The sequence below is a fragment of the Elephantulus edwardii genome, unplaced genomic scaffold, assembly GCF_000299155.1.
Source record: "Elephantulus edwardii isolate Elephantulus edwardi_28Jun2011 unplaced genomic scaffold, EleEdw1.0 scaffold02328, whole genome shotgun sequence".
Lineage (NCBI taxonomy): Eukaryota > Metazoa > Chordata > Mammalia > Macroscelidea > Macroscelididae > Elephantulus > Elephantulus edwardii.
In genome coordinates this window covers 1,711-6,246 of record NW_006402078.1, presented here as the reverse complement: position 1 = coordinate 6,246, position 4,536 = coordinate 1,711, and the positions used below count along the sequence as shown (strand labels likewise).

The 4,536-nt window shown below is 44.5% G+C and overlaps 1 pseudogene; it reads left to right on the top strand.

Annotated features, from left to right (window-relative positions):
- The first annotated feature begins 321 nt into the window (after positions 1-321).
- On the top strand, positions 322-1,352 carry LOC102870405 (annotated as a pseudogene).
- Positions 1,353-4,536: the final 3,184 nt, after the last annotated feature.

The following is a 4,536-nucleotide window of genomic DNA, read 5'->3' as shown; positions in this document are numbered from 1 at the left end:
CAGGATAGAGCAGGGTTTAGGGCTGTTGTGCATAGGGTCGCTATCAGTCACAAAAGGCTCGACGGCACATAACAACAAACAACATATTCAAGAATTTACTTATAGTGAATGTCTTTTTACAAAACACAAACAGGCTGTACACAAAATCTGCACCTAATGAACTGCACAGGATTTGCTAAATCTGTGGAAAGTATCAGAGATGCTTTTATCAGCAGTGTAAACCAGGACAGGTGTTGATTGTGTAAGATACCATTAGCTAATCATGTTCAAGCTCAAGTTTAAGAAAATTAAGACAAGTCCACAAGAACCAAAGTGAACCAGCACCGAGGTCCTGCTTGTTGGCTGTTCACCATACCACCAGGCATCTCTGCTTTCCATTGGCATCTCCAGTGCTAGGCAGCTGGTCCCCAGTCAGGGAGTGCCCATTAGGCCCACCAGGGTAGTCTCGGAGTTTTCTGGGGGGCCACCTCTCAGCTCAGGTGAGGCTGTGCATGTACTGCCCAAGGGGCAGCCCAGGCCTGGGGCCCCCTTTGCTCCAGAGCAGGACACAGTCACCAAGAACAAAACGTGCCGGATCGCTGCCAAGCCTTACGAAGAACAAATCAATCCTGTCGTCCTGACCCTCAGCCCGCAGACGGGGACCCTGGCCCTGTCTGTTCAGCCCAGTGGGGGGTACGCCAGATGGAACCAGGGTCCTGAGGAATCAGAGACCAACCCCTGCCCCGACAGTACTCCTAAAATGGAAGGCCCCCAAGGGGCTTGTGGCTTAAAAGCTACTGGAGACACAAAACCCAAGAACCAAGTGCTGGCCACCTACATGACCCACGAGCTGGCCCTGCCCACCTCCCAAAACCTGCGCAAGCTGCCCAAGCTGCCTTTGCTACCTTATGACAGCCACCCCAAGGAACTCGTCTTGGACGTGGTTCCAAGCGGCAAGAAGGCCTCTGGCACAGAGATGTTGCAGCTTGGCAGCCAGGTGGATCTGGGGCGGGTGAAAATTGAGAAGGTGGATGGCGACGTGCTCTTCAATCTAGCCCTCTGCCTCCAGGCCGATGGCCTCCATGCGGCTGCCCCAAGGGGCCAGGCCAAGTCAGAGGCAAGTGTCCCGAGTGAAACAGGAAAGCATCTGGGTCTTTACCTGCAAGAACAAGTGGCAGCCAGACAACATGGCCGAATCCCTGGCAGCCAAGAAAGTGAAGTTTGGCAAAGAGAAGGAAAGTGAAGAGCAGCCGCCTGTAGCCCGGAGTTCTCATGGACCCAAGTGCCGAAAGCTGCCCACTGACCCCCAGGAATCAACCAAGAAGAGTCCCTGGGGGGCTTCAGATTCAGGAAAAGAGCACAATGGAGTCTGAAAGGACCAGTAATCAGAAACTCAGTTTCTGACAAAGTACAGTTAACCCCACCCCAACCACTTGAGTGGTTTTTTTAACAAACAACCAACCCCCACCTGTGATAAATCCCACCCTGATTGATCAACTGCCATAAAGTGGATTTCTTCTTCTCTGTAAGAGCACAGGGAGTTTTCCACATTCCTGTATCTGAAGTCACCTATAAGATTCAAATATGTTTCCAAACTGTTACCCTGAGCTATAGGTAGCCAGTTGAACGTGGACAGATACCCAAAGTACTGTGGATGGTCAATCATGGCATGTATGTTTGGGCAGGGAAGTAGCAGAGGTATAAAAGGAAGGGCAGATGTCAATTCGGGGCTCTCGGATGGATGCTGCTCTGTCAGCACGCGGGAGCCCGGGTTCGAACTCGAAATAAACTTTGTTAATTCAGCTAATTGGCTCGGTGACCTTTTTGGGGACTCGCTCCATAACATTTGGAGGCCCCAGCAAGATCTCCCTAAATTCATCCAAACCCTGATCGCTGGCCAACAGAGTAACTGTGACGTCGCTGTAGGATTCTTCCTACCTGGTAAGTCAGGCCTGATAACTGGTTAATCTGTATTCTGTTTGGTGCACTTCAGCTTTGAATTGGACAGTTGGAAGGCAGGACGCTGCATAACTTCCAGTCCAAGACCGTGGCAGTGATGACTGCCAAGGTCCAGATGTCTGAGGAAGTGGGGGCTCGCCTGGATTCAGCTTGTGTGGAAGTATGGGCTCTCGGGTGGGTGCCACTGGCACGCGAGAGCCCAGGTTTGACCCACAAGTCCTGAATAGCTAGCATGGAAGTCTGGGTTCTCGGGTGGATACCACTGGCACACGAGAGCCCAGGTTTGTCCAGCAAGTTCGAAATTGGCTTGTGTGGAGGTCTGGGTTCTCGGGTGGATGCCACTGGCATGCGAGGGCCCAGGTTTGTCCTGCAAGTTCAGAATTAGCTCGTGTCAGTCTGGTGACCCATAAGTTCGGAATCTTAGGAGAGAGAGGCCCACACCTCAGACATTCGGCAGGTGGGAGGTGAGAGAAACCCACCCCTCGAACTAGGTCTGTCAGTCTGGACTCAAGTTCTGCCATGGTTTTGTCGACAACAGTGTTCGTTTGTCTGCTTATTGGGAGAGGCCGTAAACAGTGTTCGTTTGTCTGTTGGTTGGGAGCGGCAGTAAACAGTGTTTGTTTCTCTGCTGGATGGGAGAGGCCGTTCTTCGGACTCAGGTTTTTTCACGGTCTTTGTTGTCAACAGTGTCTCTTGCTATTTTTGTGAATTTGTGTTTGTCAATGGTCTTTCTGTCGACAGGGTCTTTCTATTTCTGTGGATTTGTGTGGCTTTTTTCTTTATCTACTCTGTTCTGGAACAAACAGCGCTAGCGAAACAGGCACAAGCAAAAAATGGGAATGGGGCAGTCAAGGGTGGAAAGACAGTCCCCTTTGGAGTGTTTGGTAACTAACTTTTCAGACTTCTCTTCAAGGGCGGCCAGATATGGCATCCAAGTAAATGCTTTCACTCTAAGGAAGTTTTGTGAACTAGAGTGAACCACTTTTAATGTCGAGTGGCTGGCTGAGAGGACTCTGGAAATGGGCCCCACAACTGGAGTTCAAGCCATAGCGTATGGCCTTCTGGGATACCCAGATCAAATTCCTTACATAGATGTGTGGATCTCCTTGTAAATCAGTACAAAAAAGTTAATTATATGCTATTCTTTAGCTTTAAAAAGGTCTGATAAAAGTATTAAAATTATTATTAGTATTAATATTATGCAGTATTTAAAAATTGCAGTTATTAATCTATGGCATTTTGGGTGGTATATCATTTTGAGGATAGAATTGAAAGTTTTAACATGGTATGGAGTTCAAGGGGAAAAGCAGAATAACTGGTAGTAAGTTTTGTGCATTTTTTGTTTAAGAGTCAAAATGAAAGTAGTTTTGCTTTGAAATAGAATGTCTGGTTGTGCCAGAATATGAAAGATAGTAAAAGATAAATTAAGGATGTATAGTAAGTTGTAAAAGGTTTAGAGAAAAGTGAATTTTAGTGTATATATTTGAGAAAACCTCAATGTCAAATTCAATGCTATATCAGGAAATGAGGGAGGCTTAATGCAAGCTGAAGGTCACCTTGTGGCACTAAGGCGTTCCCTAGGAGTCAACATTGTTCTTGGTTTGTATCAACTGAATCCCTCCCTACTGAGATTAGCATAAAGAGGAATTTGTCCTTATCTGGGAAAGATTTCACCATTATCCCTTATTTTTGTTTTGTACTTCCTTATGATTTTACTTTGTTTACCTTCCTTGTCATTCTCAGTAAATACTCAGAGAAGCATGGCTTGGGGCCTTCATCATGGGAGCCATTGGCCCCCTGTTTTTCACGCTGTCTCTTCTATATCACAATATTAATTAAATTAAGCCATGTTTAGAACCGACTGAGCTGGACCCCTATATTCCAATTGGAAATAATGATCCTAATTCTAGGGGAGAATTAACTAGGGAGGCTCAAGAAGTTCAGGATTTTATCTCTTCCTGTTCTCTCTTGTATAAATCACAGTAGAAATTTATTGCTGTGTATTTTAGATACTAAAAATACTCCTACTGCTGTATCATGACAGAATGCTCTTTTAAGATGAATTCATTTATCCTATTCACGTCAAAGGTTTTGCAGACTTGTCCACAGGCTGTATCTCGATTAATAGCACAGTCAGGAAAGACAATATTTTTGTATAAGACCTTAAGAAATCATTGTCTGTTATAATGCTTTACTAGTTAATTGGTTATATCAATATTATTCAGAATGGATAATTGCATTAGCCAATTATCCTGGTCAAATTACTCATCGTTATCCAAAAGTTAAATTATTATATTTTGCAAATAAAAATTCATTTGTATTTCCTAAAGTTTTTTAATCAACAGGTTTTTGATGCTCTTGTAATATTTACTGATGAATCTTCCAGGGAAAGGGCTGTTTTTGAACAAATTGGAAATCTTTAAAATAGTTGAGTGTTCATCATTTTTAGCACTACAGGCCAAATTAAAAGCTGTTGAGCAAGTACTAATAATTGCCCTCAGTCTATAGTCTAAAAATATATGTGGTTTTATATATATAATTTACATAGTTAATGCACTTCCAATTATTGATACAGTGAATGTTATCAGAACAAAAATT